This window comes from Paramormyrops kingsleyae, unplaced genomic scaffold (genome assembly GCF_048594095.1).
Source record: "Paramormyrops kingsleyae isolate MSU_618 unplaced genomic scaffold, PKINGS_0.4 ups31, whole genome shotgun sequence".
Lineage (NCBI taxonomy): Eukaryota > Metazoa > Chordata > Actinopteri > Osteoglossiformes > Mormyridae > Paramormyrops > Paramormyrops kingsleyae.
Window position 1 is genome coordinate 1,000,441 of NW_027325969.1, and position 18,428 is coordinate 1,018,868.

The following is an 18,428-nucleotide window of genomic DNA, read 5'->3' on the forward strand; positions in this document are numbered from 1 at the left end:
TCCGCAGAGGGGTTCATCTGGAGGCACAAGGGGTATTCCGTAAAATCCGGGCCGACTTGGGTTTCAGGATGGAGACTGACGTCATCCAGCGGGGCTATCACGAGGCCAAGGAGAGGTGGAAGGGCCTCTTTTGGCTTTAGCCCCGTGTTGTTTAGGTGGTGACGCTCCATTCTACAGGGTGGACATGACGCACCTTTCTGGAGCACACAGAAGGTACTTTGGGTTTTAGGTAAGTGTGCTTGGTTTTTGTGCGTGTGTTGTATTTCAAATATTTATTTATTTATTTATTTTTTTAAATAATTGCATGTACAGAACTTATTGTGCACTACTGGTTGATCACTTTTAGCACGTGTTTATTAATATTAACATTATTTATTAACATTTTAACTTGTTTGATGTGCTTTGTGTTTGTGATTAACCGTATTTTATGCCCGAAGTCACAGATTTTATGTGTGTGAGGATGGTATATAACCCTGTTTTAACCCGACCCTTGTGTTTGAAGTTTGAGGTCTGCGGGTCTGTTCCTCTTTTAAGGTTTTAACTTTTTAATGACTTGCATTTGAGGTGACATTTTATTTGTATAAATGGCCATATTAATGTAATTAAAGGTTATTTGTTTGTAATTTTAATTGTTGATTGTATTGTTTATATATAGTTCTGCATATTTTGCTTGTTTAATTCTATTTTAATATATATTATTAACGTTTGGTTGTACAGGCATTGATGTGTATAACTTGGAAAATTTCAACCTTTTACATTGTTGTTATGTTGCTTTATGATGAGTACTGTTTTTGCAGGAAGAGGTTGTTTTAATATTCCGTGTTGACAATGCCATGTTTTAAAAGTGTGGTTTTTATTCAATGTCTTAAATTGCTTGTGTTAATGTGTGTGCAGAACTGTTAAATAAAGTATTGGAAAAAAAAAATCTGTTCTTATCAGTTTAATATCTGATACGTCCCCCATGGAGGGGACCACATATTAAACGGTTTTTTGGAACAGGGAGCCGGAAGTGGGGCTTGCCCCGTCCGCTCCACGCATCGACCCGGTATTGCAGTGCTTCCGGGAATGGTGCACCTCTACTGCCCCCTGTTGTCGAAAGGCAGAACTGACTGACTGACTGACTGACTGACTGACTGACTGAGTGAGTGAGTGAGTGAGTGAGTGAGTGACTAATAGACTGAGTGCTGTGAGGGGGGGGGCCCTGTCTGTGCGTGGCCCCCGTTTCCCGCCGTTTTTCTTTCTTTTTTTTTTTTTTTTTTTTTTTTTAAAGGAAGGTGACACACTGTTTGTGCGGTGGACAGCTGCGCTGAGGTAAGGCATGATGTCATCTTTGCCTTTTGAATTTCCCCTCATGTTTGTTAAAATGATTGCTGTCTTTTGAGAGGACAGGAGGACAGGGAGGAGTCGGGGCCCCGAGGACGGCGGCTGCGACGCCCCTGGGCATTCTACTCCGAGCGGGGGCGTCACGCAGGCCCGGCTAACGGCGACGGGCTTGGCGGCGGCCCCATATCGACTCGGGTCTCTCTTCATCCCGTATAAATCTTTCGCCTTTTACTAAAGATTTCCGTGGAGAGGGATAGCGATGAGTTCATGGTATTTTTGGAGGCTCTGCCCAAGCAGAGCTGCACTGCTGCTGTCAAAGGAAGACTGGGCCCGGCTTAGCGGCTGGCGTTAGGTGCCCGGTGGCGCGGCTGTGGTCTCCCTGGATCACGCGTGGACTCGCCGGGCGACACCTGCCAGAGGGGCTGGTGAGGGCTGAGCCGCGCCAGCTCCGTCGGCATCCCGCATGCCGGCGCCCGGCGGGGCGCAATTTGTGGGTATCGCTTCTCGGCCTTTTGGCTAAGATCAAGTGTAGTATCTGTTCTTATCAGTTTAATATCTGATACGTCCCCCATGGAGGGGACCACATATTAAACGGATTTTTGGAACAGGGAGCCGGAAGTGGGGCTTGCCCCGTCCGCTCCACGCATCGACCCGGTATTGCAGTGCTTCCGGGAATGGTGCACCTCTACTGCCCCCTGTTGTCGAAAGGCAGAACTGACTGACTGACTGACTGACTGACTGACTGACTGACTGACTGAGTGAGTGAGTGAGTGAGTGAGTGAGTGAGTGAGTGAGTGAGTGAGTGAGTGACTAATAGACTGAGTGCTGTGAGGGGGGGGGCCCTGTCTGTGCGTGGCCCCCGTTTCCCGCCGTTTTTCTTTTTTTTTTTTTTTTTTTTTTTTTTTTTTTTAAAGGAAGGTGACACACTGTTTGTGCGGTGGACAGCTGCGCTGAGGTAAGGCATGATGTCATCTTTGCCTTTTGAATTTCCCCTCATGTTTGTTAAAATGATTGCTGTCTTTTGAGAGGACAGGAGGACAGGGAGGAGTCGGGGCCCCGAGGACGGCGGCTGCGACGCCCCTGGGCATTCTACTCCGAGCGGGGGCGTCACGCAGGCCCGGCTAACGGCGACGGGCTTGGGGGCGGCCCCATATCGACTCGGGTCTCTCTTCATCCCGTATAAATCTTTCGCCTTTTACTAAAGATTTCCGTGGAGAGGGATAGCGATGAGTTCATGGTATTTTTGGAGGCTCTGCCCAAGCAGAGCTGCACTGCTGCTGTCAAAGGAAGACTGGGCCCGGCTTAGCGGCTGGCGTTAGGTGCCCGGTGGCGCGGCTGTGGTCTCCCTGGATCACGCGTGGACTCGCCGGGCGACACCTGCCAGAGGGGCTGGTGAGGGCTGAGCCGCGCCAGCTCCGTCGGCATCCCGCATGCCGGCGCCCGGCGGGGCGCAATTTGTGGGTATCGCTTCTCGGCCTTTTGGCTAAGATCAAGTGCTGCTTTTTGGAGGGATTTTTTTTGCCAGGTTTTTAGTGGAGGCAACAGCGAACCTAAAGCGTGACCAGCAGGTGGCTTGACCGCCGCTGCCACGGGGCTAGCTGTTGTCTCCTTTTAGCGCTTTTTTTATTTTGGGTAGCCCTTGCAAGCCTAACGTGCAGGTTCGGGTGGCTTGACCGCCGTTCCCGCAGGGTGAGCTTGGGGTTTTATTTCCAGTTTTTATTAGTTTAGGCACCCAGCTAGGACACGTCGACTCCCTGCCCGGCTCCCGAGGACTCTCTTGCCCACCATAGCCAGGATGTCCGGGAGCCCACACAGGACCGTCGTAGTCATCCGGCATACAGCAGCCTTCAGGTGGACCCACCAGGAGGAACCGGAGAGTTTCCCGGAGAGACTGGCCTTCATCCGGGAGGTGCTCTTCGGCCTCCTGGGACTCACTATGGAAGACATCATCTGTGTGCAGCGCAACCAGTCTTCAGCCTTCTTTTATTTGACTTGTACCACGGAAGAAGGCTACAAGAAGATGTTGGCTGCATGCAGCTGCTTGGAGAAAGAGCTTCGCCGGATGCACTACGACGTGGAGCCACTGTGGAAGCTGGATCGGAGAGTGATCACCGTCCACGTCCTGGACCCCTTCGTTCCAGCTGAAGCGGTGGCGGCCTTCCTGGGCAGGTTTGTCGACGTGGTCCCTGGGCACAGGGACGTGAGAGACCAGCTGGGTGTCTGGACTGGGCGCAGGCAGTTCCGGGTGTGCCTGCGCCCCGACGCTAGCTCCCCTGACGGGTATAGCCACCCACCTGCTTATTTTATTATAGGTCGTTGCAAGGGCTACCTTTTTTACTCCGGGCAACCCTCCTCCTGCCGCTTGTGCCACGGCCTGGGCCACACCGCGGACTCCTGTACCACCATGAAGTGCTGGAGATGCCTGGACGTCGGTCACCTGGCGAAGGACTGCAAGGGCCCCCTCCGGTGTAACCTGTGCAGAGGTGAGGACCATCTGGCTCGGAGCTGCCCTCAGCGCAAACCGTCCTGGGCCGACGCCGTTGCTCGGGGTTCGGCTGTGGACGGGGCCCGACAGCAGGCACTGCCGGGCTGCGCTGAGATGCACGGGGGAGCCGAGAGGGGAGCTGAGAACACCGAGGATCAGCCCTTCGCCAGTGCCGATGGGGAGTCCACGGCCTCCAGTGCTTCTGTGGAGTCCCCAGGTAAGGGTCCATTGGCCGTGGCTGAAAAGCGCGCAACCTCTCCCTCCAGGTTTGTCCAAAGCAGGAGGAGGAAGAAGGCCCGGAGGAACGAGGACACTGCTTTAGGCCGAGAAGCGATCTTCCCCATAGAACAGATAGATTTGCAAAGTGTTTTGGTCTCCCCCCAAGAGAGACGTTTTTATGCAGGGCAGCAGGACTTTGCCAATGATCGCTCCTTTTTAGTCGCTGCTGAGTCGGGGGGAGACCTTAGTTTTAATGGGGATATTATTGATGATGATAATGTTTTACCTTTTTAAAGATTTTAGGATTTCTGCTGTATTTATGTATTTAATACTGTTTTAACGTGTGTTGTAATGGTGTTGTAGGTTTGAAGTATTTTAGAAGTTTTATGTATGTGGTATTATATGATTGTTTTATAATACGTGTTATATATGTTGTTGTTTTATGATTGAATAGGTTATGAGTGTGATTTATATGTGTATTTCTTTTAGTGTTGAAGTTAGTTTATTATGGGTAGTGTGATAAATGTCTTTATAGTTTTATGTGTTGGTTTTAGATTGTATGCAGAAATGTTGATTAAAGATGAAAAAAAAAAAAAAAATCTGTTCTTATCAGTTTAATATCTGATACGTCCCCCATGGAGGGGACCACATATTAAACGGATTTTTGGAACAGGGAGCCGGAAGTGGGGCTTGCCCCGTCCGCTCCACGCATCGACCCGGTATTGCAGTGCTTCCGGGAATGGTGCACCTCTACTGCCCCCTGTTGTCGAAAGGCAGAACTGACTGACTGACTGACTGACTGAGTGAGTGAGTGAGTGAGTGAGTGACTAATAGACTGAGTGCTGTGAGGGGGGGGGCCCTGTCTGTGCGTGGCCCCCGTTTCCCGCCGTTTTTTTTTTTTTTTTTTTTTTTTTAAAGGAAGGTGACACACTGTTTGTGCGGTGGACAGCTGCGCTGAGGTAAGGCATGATGTCATCTTTGCCTTTTGAATTTCCCCTCATGTTTGTTAAAATGATTGCTGTCTTTTGAGAGGACAGGAGGACAGGGAGGAGTCGGGGCCCCGAGGACGGCGGCTGCGACGCCCCTGGGCATTCTACTCCGAGCGGGGGCGTCACGCAGGCCCGGCTAACGGCGACGGGCTTGGCGGCGGCCCCATATCGACTCGGGTCTCTCTTCATCCCGTATAAATCTTTCGCCTTTTACTAAAGATTTCCGTGGAGAGGGATAGCGATGAGTTCATGGTATTTTTGGAGGCTCTGCCCAAGCAGAGCTGCACTGCTGCTGTCAAAGGAAGACTGGGCCCGGCTTAGCGGCTGGCGTTAGGTGCCCGGTGGCGCGGCTGTGGTCTCCCTGGATCACGCGTGGACTCGCCGGGCGACACCTGCCAGAGGGGCTGGTGAGGGCTGAGCCGCGCCAGCTCCGTCGGCATCCCGCATGCCGGCGCCCGGCGGGGCGCAATTTGTGGGTATCGCTTCTCGGCCTTTTGGCTAAGATCAAGTGCTGCTTTTTGGAGGGATTTTTTTTGCCAGGTTTTTAGTGGAGGCAACAGCGAACCTAAAGCGTGACCAGCAGGTGGCTTGACCGCCGCTGCCACGGGGCTAGCTGTTGTCTCCTTTTAGCGCTTTTTTTATTTTGGGTAGCCCTTGCAAGCCTAACGTGCAGGTTCGGGTGGCTTGACCGCCGTTCCCGCAGGGTGAGCTTGGGGTTTTATTTCCAGTTTTTATTAGTTTAGGCACCCAGCTAGGACACGTCGACTCCCTGCCCGGCTCCCGAGGACTCTCTTGCCCACCATAGCCAGGATGTCCGGGAGCCCACACAGGACCGTCGTAGTCATCCGGCATACAGCAGCCTTCAGGTGGACCCACCAGGAGGAACCGGAGAGTTTCCCGGAGAGACTGGCCTTCATCCGGGAGGTGCTCTTCGGCCTCCTGGGACTCACTATGGAAGACATCATCTGTGTGCAGCGCAACCAGTCTTCAGCCTTCTTTTATTTGACTTGTACCACGGAAGAAGGCTACAAGAAGATGTTGGCTGCATGCAGCTGCTTGGAGAAAGAGCTTCGCCGGATGCACTACGACGTGGAGCCACTGTGGAAGCTGGATCGGAGAGTGATCACCGTCCACGTCCTGGACCCCTTCGTTCCAGCTGAAGCGGTGGCGGCCTTCCTGGGCAGGTTTGTCGACGTGGTCCCTGGGCACAGGGACGTGAGAGACCAGCTGGGTGTCTGGACTGGGCGCAGGCAGTTCCGGGTGTGCCTGCGCCCCGACGCTAGCTCCCCTGACGGGTATAGCCACCCACCTGCTTATTTTATTATAGGTCGTTGCAAGGGCTACCTTTTTTACTCCGGGCAACCCTCCTCCTGCCGCTTGTGCCACGGCCTGGGCCACACCGCGGACTCCTGTACCACCATGAAGTGCTGGAGATGCCTGGACGTCGGTCACCTGGCGAAGGACTGCAAGGGCCCCCTCCGGTGTAACCTGTGCAGAGGTGAGGACCATCTGGCTCGGAGCTGCCCTCAGCGCAAACCGTCCTGGGCCGACGCCGTTGCTCGGGGTTCGGCTGTGGACGGGGCCCGACAGCAGGCACTGCCGGGCTGCGCTGAGATGCACGGGGGAGCCGAGAGGGGAGCTGAGAACACCGAGGATCAGCCCTTCGCCAGTGCCGATGGGGAGTCCACGGCCTCCAGTGCTTCTGTGGAGTCCCCAGGTAAGGGTCCATTGGCCGTGGCTGAAAAGCGCGCAACCTCTCCCTCCAGGTTTGTCCAAAGCAGGAGGAGGAAGAAGGCCCGGAGGAACGAGGACACTGCTTTAGGCCGAGAAGCGATCTTCCCCATAGAACAGATAGATTTGCAAAGTGTTTTGGTCTCCCCCCAAGAGAGACGTTTTTATGCAGGGCAGCAGGACTTTGCCAATGATCGCTCCTTTTTAGTCGCTGCTGAGTCGGGGGGAGACCTTAGTTTTAATGGGGATATTATTGATGATGATAATGTTTTACCTTTTTAAAGATTTTAGGATTTCTGCTGTATTTATGTATTTAATACTGTTTTAACGTGTGTTGTAATGGTGTTGTAGGTTTGAAGTATTTTAGAAGTTTTATGTATGTGGTATTATATGATTGTTTTATAATACGTGTTATATATGTTGTTGTTTTATGATTGAATAGGTTATGAGTGTGATTTATATGTGTATTTCTTTTAGTGTTGAAGTTAGTTTATTATGGGTAGTGTGATAAATGTCTTTATAGTTTTATGTGTTGGTTTTAGATTGTATGCAGAAATGTTGATTAAAGATGAAAAAAAAAAAAAAAATCTGTTCTTATCAGTTTAATATCTGATACGTCCCCCATGGAGGGGACCACATATTAAACGGATTTTTGGAACAGGGAGCCGGAAGTGGGGCTTGCCCCGTCCGCTCCACGCATCGACCCGGTATTGCAGTGCTTCCGGGAATGGTGCACCTCTACTGCCCCCTGTTGTCGAAAGGCAGAACTGACTGACTGACTGACTGACTGAGTGAGTGAGTGAGTGAGTGAGTGACTAATAGACTGAGTGCTGTGAGGGGGGGGGCCCTGTCTGTGCGTGGCCCCCGTTTCCCGCCGTTTTTTTTTTTTTTTTTTTTTTTTTAAAGGAAGGTGACACACTGTTTGTGCGGTGGACAGCTGCGCTGAGGTAAGGCATGATGTCATCTTTGCCTTTTGAATTTCCCCTCATGTTTGTTAAAATGATTGCTGTCTTTTGAGAGGACAGGAGGACAGGGAGGAGTCGGGGCCCCGAGGACGGCGGCTGCGACGCCCCTGGGCATTCTACTCCGAGCGGGGGCGTCACGCAGGCCCGGCTAACGGCGACGGGCTTGGCGGCGGCCCCATATCGACTCGGGTCTCTCTTCATCCCGTATAAATCTTTCGCCTTTTACTAAAGATTTCCGTGGAGAGGGATAGCGATGAGTTCATGGTATTTTTGGAGGCTCTGCCCAAGCAGAGCTGCACTGCTGCTGTCAAAGGAAGACTGGGCCCGGCTTAGCGGCTGGCGTTAGGTGCCCGGTGGCGCGGCTGTGGTCTCCCTGGATCACGCGTGGACTCGCCGGGCGACACCTGCCAGAGGGGCTGGTGAGGGCTGAGCCGCGCCAGCTCCGTCGGCATCCCGCATGCCGGCGCCCGGCGGGGCGCAATTTGTGGGTATCGCTTCTCGGCCTTTTGGCTAAGATCAAGTGCTTCTTTTTGGAGGGATTTTATTGCCAGGTTTTTAGTGGAGGCAACAGCGAACCTAAAGCGTGACCAGCAGGTGGCTTGACCGCCGCTGCCACGGGGCTAGCTGTTGTCTCCTTTTAGCGTGTTTTTTATTTTGGGTAGCCCTTGCAAGCCTAACGTGCAGGTTCGGGTGGCTTGACCGCCGTTCCCGCAGGGTGAGCTTGGGGTTTTATTTCCAGCTTTTATTAGTTTAGGCACCCAGCTAGGACACGTCGACTCCCTGCCCGGCTCCCGAGGACTCTTTTGCCCACCATCGCCAGGATGTCCGGGAGCCCACACAGGACCGTCGTAGTCATCCGGCATACAGCAGCCTTCAGGTGGACCCACCAGGAGGAACCGGAGAGTTTCCCGGAGAGACTGGCCTTCATCCGGGAGGTGCTCTTCGGCCTCCTGGGACTCACTATGGAAGACATCATCTGTGTGCAGCGCAACCAGTCTTCAGCCTTCTTTTATGTGACTTGCACCACGGAAGAAGGCTACAAGAAGATGTTTGCTGCATGCAGCTGCTTGGAGAAAGAGCTTCGCCGGATGCACTACGACGTGGAGCCACTGTGGAAGCTGGATCGGAGAGTGATCACCGTCCACGTCCTGGACCCCTTCGTTCCAGCTGAAGCGGTGGCGGCCTTCCTGGGCAGGTTTGTCGACGTGGTCCCTGGGCACAGGGACGTGAGAGACCAGCTGGGTGTCTGGACTGGGCGCAGGCAGTTCCGGGTGTGCCTGCGCCCCGACGCTAGCTCCCCTGATGGGTATAGCCACCCACCAGCTCATTTTATGATAGGTCGTTGCAAGGGCTACCTTTTTTACTCCGGGCAACCCTCCTCCTGCCGCTTGTGCCACGGCCTGGGCCACACCGCGGACTCCTGTACCATCATGAAGTGCTGGAGATGCCTGGATGTCGGTCACCTGGCGAAGGACTGCAAGGGCCCCCTCCGGTGTAACCTGTGCAGAGGTGAGGACCATCTGGCTCGGAGCTGCCCTCAGCGCCAACCGTCCTGGGCCGACGCCGTTACCCGGGGCTCGGCTGTGGACGGGGCCCGACAGCAGGCACTGCCGGGCTGCGCTGAGATGCACGGGGGAGCCGAGAGGGGAGCTGAGAACACCGAGGATCAGCCCTTCGCCAGTGCCGATGGGGAGTCCACGGCCTCCAGTGCTTCTGTGGAGTCCCCAGGTAAGGGTCCATTGGCCGTGGCTGAAAAGCGCGCAACCTCTCCCTCCAGGTTTGTCCAAAGCAGGAGGAGGAAGAAGGCCCGGAGGAACGAGGACACTGCTTTAGGCCGAGAAGCGATCTTCCCCATAGAACAGATAGATTTGCAAAGTGTTTTGGTCTCCCCCCAAGAGAGACGTTTTTATGCAGGGCAGCAGGACTTTGCCAATGAACGCTCCTTTTTAGTCGCTGCTGAGTCGGGGGGAGACCTTAGTTTTAATGGGGATATTATTGATGATGATAATGTTTTACCTTTTTAAAGATTTTAGGATTTCTGCTGCATTTATGGATTTAATACTGTTTTAATGTGTGTTGTAATGTTTTTAGTAGTTTTATATTTTAAGATGTGTATGTTATAAGGTGTCTTGTATTATTATGGTAGTAATGTTTTTGTTAATTATAGTGTTGGATTAAGTTTGTGGGTATAAATGGGTTTTGATGTGCTATTTTGATTAGTATTGATGTGGGTTTGTTTTAGTTAGTATGTGGAAAATGTTGGGTTTTTATAGTTTTATGTGTTGTTCTTAGATTGTAAGCAGAAATGTTGAATAAAGATGAATAAAAAAAAATCTGTTCTTATCAGTTTAATATCTGATACGTCCCCCATGGAGGGGACCACATATTAAACGGATTTTTGGAACAGGGAGCCGGAAGTGGGGCTTGCCCCGTCCGCTCCACGCATCGACCCGGTATTGCAGTGCTTCCGGGAATGGTGCACCTCTACTGCCCCCTGTTGTCGAAAGGCAGAACTGACTGACTGACTGACTGAGTGAGTGAGTGAGTGAGTGAGTGACTAATAGACTGAGTGCTGTGAGGGGGGGGGCCCTGTCTGTGCGTGGCCCCCGTTTCCTGCCGTTTTTCTTTTTTTTTTTTTTTTTTTTTTAAAGGAAGGTGACACACTGTTTGTGCGGTGGACAGCTGCGCTGAGGTAAGGCATGATGTCATCTTTGCCTTTTGAATTTCCCCTCATGTTTGTTAAAATGATTGCTGTCTTTTGAGAGGACAGGAGGACAGGGAGGAGTCGGGGTCCCGAGGACGGCGGCTGCGACGCCCCTGGGCATTCTACTCCGAGCGGGGGCGTCACGCAGGCCCGGCTAACGGCGACCGGCTTGGCGGCGTGGATTTTACGCTCTTTTTATCGCTTTTAACGGACTGCGTCGGGTTTTTTAGAGGAAGGCACGGTGACCCTAATGCGTGACCAGTAGGTGGCTTGACCGCCGCTGCCACGGGGCGACCCGTGCCTTCCTTTTAGCCTTTTATCCCTGCTTTTATTTTCGTTTTTATTAGGCTGGGGATCCCGCAGTGGCTGGTGGCTTGTCCGCCGCCCTGCTGGGGGAACTGGTGTTTTTATTTCTTAGCTGCTTTTATAGTTTAGTGTTCCTCGGCTCATCCCGGATCGGCGGACGGCGGCTGGACCACGGCGGACGTCGGGACCACGGCGGCAGGAGGACTCTGCTCCAGGGACGACGTCGGTGGACCTTCCCGGATGGCGACGGCCGGCGGTGCAGCGAGGAAGCCCTTCAGCGGGCCGTGGCTGGTAGCAGGCGGTGGCCTGCGTAATACCGCCTGGTTCTGCTGGAGGGCCGAAGGGGAGGTGGGCACCTTCCCTGACCGCCTGGCCTTCATCCGGGAGGTGGCCTTCGGGGAGCTGGGCCTCCGCATGGAGGACATCCTCTGTGTGCAGCGGAATGGACCTCACCAGTTCTTCGAGGTCACCCTGTCCACCGACGAGAGCTACTCCAAGGTCCTGGAGCGGAGCAAGGAGAGGGCCCAGTACCCTCTCCTGGGTCAGTATACCATCGAGCCGCTGTGGTGGCCCGACAAGCGAGTGATAACTGTACATTGTTTCAATCCTCATATCACCGCCGAGGCCGTCCGCCAGTTCCTCAACAAGTATGTGGACCTCCTTCCTGGCCACAAGGACATTCGGGATGAGCTGGGGATCTGGACTGGCCGACGCCAGTTCCAGGCCCGCCTGCGCCCGGACGCTAATGGGGCGGGCGGTTTTAGTCATCCCCCAGCCTATTTTAATCTACAGGGCAATAAGGCTTACTTGTTTTATTCCGGACAGCCTCCCTTCTGCCGACAGTGTCACACCTTTGGACATACTCTGGAGGGATGCGCCAACCTGCGCTGCCGCAACTGCCTGGAGCCGGGGCACATGGCCAGGGACTGCAAGGGCCCCCGTCGCTGCATCCACTGCAACGGTGAGGACCATCTGGCTCGTTCCTGCCCCCAATGGAAAACGTCATACGCCGACGCTCTGTTAGGCAGCAAATTAGATGCTACAAACTCAAATAGCCTAATTGTCGGTGTTTGTTACAGAGCACCCAATATAGCTGCTGAGGAAAGCAGATTGTTATACAGTGATATTAGGATTATGAGCAATAAAAATGATGTGGTAGTTATGGGTGATTTTAATCTACCGGGGATGCAGTGGGACATTGTTGCTGGCTCTTCTGAAAATGAACTTGACATGGTGGAATTAGTACAGGATTGTTTTTTTACTCAGTTTAACACCCCTACCAGGGGAGATGCCATTCTTGATCTTGTTTTGTCTAATAACCAGGACAGGATTGGTAAATTAGATGTTTTAGAACCACTTGACAGTAGCGATCATAACATGGTTAAATTTGAGGTTAAGTTTACTGCCCGAAGAGCAAAGTCCAAATCAAAAATATATAATGTTAGGAAGGCTAACTTCAATTGTATGAGATTAAAACTAGAAACTGTGAACTGGATGGAGTTAATTAACAAAACTGTTGAAGAGGCATGGGGATTTTTTAAAAGCACATTATTGCAAGTACAAGAGGACTTCATACCTGTTTCTAGCAAGAATAAATCAAGGAAATTGCAACCTAGGTGGTTTAATAGGGACATAAAGTATAAAGTAAGGAGGAAAAGGGCTTTGTTCCAGAGATGGAAAATAACTGATGATGACATAATAAAGCAAGAGTATCTAAATCTACAGGCTGAATTAAAAAATGACATTAGACGAGCTAAAAGGAATGTTGAAAGGAAGATCGCATTGGAGGCTAAGGATGACGTTAAAAGTTTCTTCCAGTATTTTAACTCTAAAAGAGCTCTAAAAGCTGAAATCACTAATCTGCAGGATAGTAAGGGTCTTATAATTGAAAACGACATTGACATAGTAAATGAGTTCAATGATAGTTTTGCACGGGTATTCACTGTTGAGGACACTAGTAACTTACCAGTTCTTATTACTAATCCAACATCGTCTATAACTAATATATATATAACTGAAGCTGATGTTTTGCAAAGCCTAGCTAAGCTCAAAATAAATAAATCACAGGGCCCTGATGGCATCTTACCTATAGTGTTAAAAGAGATGAGGGATATTATTTGCCAACCCTTAACATTACTGTTTCAAAAATCCTTATCTGAAGGTGTGGTACCTTCTGATTGGAAGCATGCCAACATAACGCCCATTTTCAAAAAAGGGGATAGAAGTAATTTGTCAAACTATAGGCCAATCAGTCTAACTTGTATAATTGGTAAAGTTATGGAGGCTATAATCAAAGAGAAAATGGTAGATTACCTGGACTCAAATAACATTTTGAGGGATAGCCAGCATGGATTTAGGAGAGGTAGATCCTGTTTAACAAATCTGTTGGAGTTTTTTGAGGAAGCTACTCAGGAAGTTGATGATAAGAAGGCCTATGATGTCATCTATTTAGATTTCCAAAAGGCTTTTGATGTTGTTCCCCACAAGAGGCTCTCACTTAAACTCAAAGCGACAGGTATTTTAGGAACTGTAGCGACTTGGATTGATAACTGGTTAACGGATAGGAAGCAGCGAGTAGTTATAAGAGGTTCGATGTCACAGTGGGCCTGCGTTCATAGTGGGGTACCGCAGGGTTCAATTTTAGGACCACTTTTGTTCCTTATTTACATAAATGATATAGACACCAATATATACAGTAAACTGGTGAAATTTGCAGATGACACCAAGGTGGGTGGTGTAGCAGATACTGAACTAGCGGCTCAGCAGCTACAGCTGGATCTTAATTTAATTAGTGACTGGGCTGACACCTGGCAGATGAAATTTAACATAGACAAATGTAAGGTACTCCATGTAGGGAGCAGAAATATAAAGTACAGGTATTTTATGGGACCTACTGAAATAAAGGTAGCTGATTATGAGAAAGACCTTGGTGTGTATGTTGATGCTTCCATGTCTCATTCTCGCCAGTGCGGGGAAGCAATAAAAAAGGCCAATAGGATGTTGGGGTATATCTCCAGGTGTGTGGAGTTTAAGTCAAGGGAGGTAATGCTAAGATTATACAATTCCTTGGTGAGACCTCACCTAGAATATTGTGTACAGGTTTGGTCACCATATCTTAAAAAGGACATAGCGGCCTTAGAAAAGGTGCAGCGTAGGGCCACAAGAATGATTCCTGGTCTTAGAGGAATGTCATACGAGGAAAGGTTATTTGAGCTAAATCTGTTCAGCCTCAAGCAAAGGAGACTGAGGGGGGACATGATCCAGGTCTATAAGATTCTAACAGGTTTGGATGCTGTTCAACCGAATAGTTACTTCAGCATTAGTTCAAATACAAGAACTCGTGGCCATAGGTGGAAATTAGCGGGAGAACATTTCAAACTGGATTTAAGGAAGCACTTCTTTACACAGCGTGTAGTCAGAGTATGGAATAGTCTTCCTGATAACGTAGTGCAAGCTGAATCCTTGGGTTCCTTTAAATCAGAGCTAGATAAGATTTTAACAACTCTGAGCTATTAGTTAAGTTCTCCCCAAGCGAGCTCGATGGGCCGAATGGCCTCCTCTCGTTTGTATATTTCTTATGTTCTTATGTTCTTAAGGAGAGTGGTGGGGGAGTGCAAGCCCCCACGTCCGGGCAGGAACAGCCGGCGGCGGGGGCAGGAGGAGATGCCCTGGCCGAGGTGGAGGAGGCCCCAGCGACAGCGACTGCAATGCAGGAGGGGTCTCCAGTCCTGGCTCCAGGTGTCAGCAGCAGGAGGAGAAAGAGCGGCGCATCCCCCCGGAGGAGGAAGAAGAGCAGAAGGGAGGCACAACCCGACGCATCCAGCCCTCCGGCTGCCACCTTGCCAGCAGTGGCGGCCGGGGACCAAGGCCGAGAGAGTCCCCCCTCCCCGACATTGGGGGCCCCCCATCTGGTGTGGGACTTGGGACAGTCCCCTGCGCCCCCCCAGGAGTACAGTAGTGTGCAGGACAAAGCAAATGAACAGGAGTACCTGGGGGGGCTGGAACTGGGGGGCCTTTTGGGTGTGACTGAGGAGGGGGGGCAGTAATGCGGTATTGTTTTTAATGGCTGGCTTTTATTATTTTAGTGTGTTGTTTGTAATTGTATTTTACCATTTTAACATTTCATGGCCAATTTTAATATTGTCACCTTGAATGTCAGGGGTTTGAGGAACGTTTTAAAGCGCACATCTGTTTTTAATCAGCTGGCATCTTCTCCCTTCAGCATTTGTTTTCTGCAGGAAGTCCACCTCCGGGACCAGCGGGACGAGGCTCTCTTTTCACGACAATGGAAGAGGGGTAGATCCTACTGGAGCGTAGGTGGTGTCCACTCCTCAGGCGTCGGGATCCTTTTTGGCGACCGCGCCTTTGAAGAAGTAAGATCGTTTACCGTTCTTCAAGGTAGGGTTTTGGGGGTGGACGCCACATGGAGGGGACAGCGCCTCCAGGCCATATGTGTCTACGCTCCAGTGGAGGCCTCGTCCCGTATAACTCTCTTTGAAGAGTTGTCCCCGTTCTGTGTCACAGATCGACACTTGATTTTAGGAGGGGACTTTAACATCTCGTTGGAGGGTAGACAGGATGTCAGCTCTGGGCACTTTTGCCATTTTATTCGTTCCTTTAAAGTTGTTGATGGTTTTAAGATATGCAACCCCAGCATGCCGGGCTTCACCTGGCACAATAGTCGCGGAGCCAGCAGTCGCATCGACTATATTTTAGCCTCATCCCCCGTTGTTTTTAAAAAGGTGTCCCTCTCCCCACAGTGGCCCACTGACCACTTGGCAGTGGAGGCCACTGTTTCCATAGACGCCCCTGAATATGGGGGTGGCTATTGGAAAATGAACCTGCAGATCCTGGAGGAGAGCGATTTTAGACACCTTTTTTTAGATCACTTCTCCGAATGGCAGAAGGACAAGCCTACCTTCCCCTCCGTGGCCGAATGGTGGGAGAGTGTGAAGGATAGGATCCGAACCTTCTCCATGCAGTACAGCAAGCAGCGCAGGATGGAGAAGAAATTCTCCATTCTGCAGCTGGAGAGAAGGTTGCGGGATGAATACGCCGCTCACAACAGCGGGGGCACCATCGACCACGAGCGACTGCTTGACATAAAGGGTGAGCTGAGGCGCCTGCATGCACAGGCTGCCTCGGCCCAAATGCTCCGCGACAGAATGTTCTTTTTGGAAAACAATGAAAAGTGCAATACTCATTTTTTCCAGAGAGCCAGGGAAGCCCGGGAGGAGAAGACCTTTGACTCTCTCCGGGCCTTAAACGGCGATACGGTAACAACAACATCAGACATGCTGGAGGTTGCTAAATTGTTTTATCACAATCTTTTTAAGGTTAGGGACACGGACCCGGTTGCAGGGGAGCGGTTCCTAGACAACATCTCACCTTGCCTTCCCAGTGACATTCGTGACGGCTTAGAAGCCCCCATCACCTTGGACGAGCTGACCGCAGTGCTTGGCAAGATGAACCGCCGCAAGGTACCGGGCCTTGATGGGCTCCCGGTGGAATTTTATTCCACTTTTTGGGATGTCCTCGGGCCGGAATTACTGCAGGTTGTAGAGGACGTTCAGCGCCGGGGTTTGCTCACTAGGAGCATGAGGTCAGGGGTTCTTTCTTTGTTGCACAAGAAGGGTGATCGTGCCGACCTTGGCAACTGGAGGCCCCTGACCATGCTTTGTGTAGACACAAAGCTCATCGCAAAGACCCTTACAGAACGCCTGAAGAAGGCCATGGCTCATCTGGTTCACAGCGATCAGACGTGTGGAGTACCGGGTCGATCGGCGACGTGGAACCTCCATCTCATCCGCGACGCCATCGCCTGGGTGGAGGACAGGAACCTCCCTCTCCTGCTGGTCAGCTTGGACCAGGAGAAAGCCTTCGACCGGGTAGATCACCGCTTCCTGTTTCAAGTATTGGGTAAGTTTGGCTTTGGACCCAATTACCTGGGGTGGTTACACACTTTGTATAACGAAGTTGGGAGCCATGTTGTTATCAATGGCTTCCTGAGTGACTTGGTGCCCCAGCTGAGTGGAGTGAGGCAGGGATGTCCCCTCTCCCCCCTCCTCTACGCGCTCTATATAGAGCCACTGGCGTGCGCCATTCGCGCCCACCCCGGGGTCGATGGCCTTCTTATCCCAGGAAGTCGGGGGAAAACTGTTAAACTGACCCAGTACGCAGACGACACCACCCTTTTCGTCTGCTCGGATCAGTCTCTCGGTCATGCCATGAGCCTTGTTCATGCGTTCGGTAGGGCCTCCGGCGCGACGCTCAACCTCAGTAAGTCGGTGGCCAAGTATTTCGGCAGCTGGAAGGCGAGGGAGGACGTCGCAGGTGGGCTCACCCTCTGTGACGGACCTCTCAAAGTGTTGGGGGTCAACTTCCTTTCGGATGGTGCCGCCCGTTTGAACTGGGAGGAGCGGTTGGCGATCGCCAGGCGGAAGATCGGACTGTGGAAGTCCAGGTCCCTGTCCTTCCAAGGTAAGGTTTTAGCCTTAAAAGTGGATATTCTTCCCACCCTGCTCTACCTTGCACATGTGTACCCTTTGCCCCGCTTCATGCGCAGAGGCCTGACGAAGGACGTTTTCAACCTCGTCTGGGGGGGCAGGTACGAGTACGTGCGTAGGGAAGTGATGTATCTCGGAAAGGACAGTGGGGGGAGGGATGTTATTGACTTTCCTCTCAAGCTTGACTGCCTGTTCTTCTCGCAGCTCTGCGCGCGCCTGGCAGCTCCCCTCGAGCACCCCCATCAGCACTTTGTGCGTCTGTGGCTGGCTCTCCCCATGAGACGTCTGGTGGCGTCGTGGACCAACCTCGGCCCCAAGGCTGAGACCCTGCCGGCCCACTACAGCCACGCTGTCAAGTGGAGTAAGTCTTTTCCGGCAGGTGTCAAGACAGAGGCCTTGACCAAGCATAGAGCGCTTTACAGGGCTTTGCTTGGTCATAGGGATACTCGGGCCATGTTGGGCCTGGAGGAAGGCACATGGGCGAGAATCCAGCCTAAGGGTTTGGATCACAGGCTGCAGGACCTGAACTGGCAGTGCCTTCATGGTAAGCTGCCAGTCAGGGACGTCTTACATAGGCATAAGCTGACCAGACACCCCCGCTGCCCCAGGGCCGAGTGCAGCGAGGATGAGACCATCAGGCACGTGTTTTGGGACTGTGGGCATGCACAGAGAGTTTGGGGGTTGGTAGCGGGCCTGTGTGGACGTGTGGACCCGCAGCCCGGTCTGACCTACGACAAGGTGTTGAAGGGGTGGGACCCCAAGCTCCATAACCCCTTCGGCCCCTGGATGTGGCTGCTGGTCAGCATTACCAAGCGAGAGCTGTGGAATGCCAGGACCGCGCTCATCCGCAGAGGGGTTCATCTGGAGGCACAAGGGGTGTTCCGTAAAATCCGGGCCGACTTGGGTTTCAGGATGGAGACTGACGTCATCCAGCGGGGCTACCACGAGGCCAAGGAGAGGTGGAAGGGCCTCTTTTGGCTTTAGCTCCGTTTCGTTTAGGTGGTGACGCTCCATTCTACAGGGTGGACATGACGCACCTTTCTGGAGCACACAGAAGGTACTTTGGGTTTTAGGTGAGTGTGCTTTGTTTTTTTGTGCGTGTGTTGTATTTCAAATACTTTTTTAATAATTGCATGTACGGAATTTATTGTGCACTACTGGTTGATCACTTTTAGCACGTATTTATTAATATTAACATTA

At 51.8% G+C, this 18,428-nt stretch overlaps 5 non-coding genes and 4 pseudogenes across 5 annotated transcripts; all 9 read left to right on the forward strand.

Annotated features, from left to right (window-relative positions):
- Positions 1–869: 869 nt before the first annotated feature.
- Positions 870–1,079, forward strand: LOC140584205 (U2 spliceosomal RNA; annotated as a pseudogene).
- A 431-nt stretch (positions 1,080–1,510) lies between these two features.
- LOC140584958 (U5 spliceosomal RNA) lies at positions 1,511–1,624 on the forward strand. Its single transcript, XR_011986920.1, has one exon. It is a non-coding gene; the product is annotated as a U5 spliceosomal RNA (small nuclear RNA).
- A 195-nt stretch (positions 1,625–1,819) lies between these two features.
- Positions 1,820–2,011, forward strand: LOC140584081 (U2 spliceosomal RNA). The gene has a single exon (XR_011986117.1). It is a non-coding gene; the product is annotated as a U2 spliceosomal RNA (small nuclear RNA).
- Positions 2,012–2,477: 466 nt separating this feature from the next.
- On the forward strand, positions 2,478–2,591 carry LOC140584959 (U5 spliceosomal RNA). The gene has a single exon (XR_011986921.1). It is a non-coding gene; the product is annotated as a U5 spliceosomal RNA (small nuclear RNA).
- A 1,967-nt stretch (positions 2,592–4,558) lies between these two features.
- LOC140584167 (U2 spliceosomal RNA) lies at positions 4,559–4,780 on the forward strand (annotated as a pseudogene).
- Positions 4,781–5,185: 405 nt separating this feature from the next.
- On the forward strand, positions 5,186–5,299 carry LOC140584960 (U5 spliceosomal RNA). The gene has a single exon (XR_011986922.1). It is a non-coding gene; the product is annotated as a U5 spliceosomal RNA (small nuclear RNA).
- A 1,967-nt stretch (positions 5,300–7,266) lies between these two features.
- On the forward strand, positions 7,267–7,488 carry LOC140584168 (U2 spliceosomal RNA; annotated as a pseudogene).
- Positions 7,489–7,893: 405 nt separating this feature from the next.
- Positions 7,894–8,007, forward strand: LOC140584961 (U5 spliceosomal RNA). The gene has a single exon (XR_011986923.1). It is a non-coding gene; the product is annotated as a U5 spliceosomal RNA (small nuclear RNA).
- A 1,974-nt stretch (positions 8,008–9,981) lies between these two features.
- LOC140584127 (U2 spliceosomal RNA) lies at positions 9,982–10,199 on the forward strand (annotated as a pseudogene).
- The last annotated feature ends 8,229 nt before the right edge of the window (positions 10,200–18,428 follow it).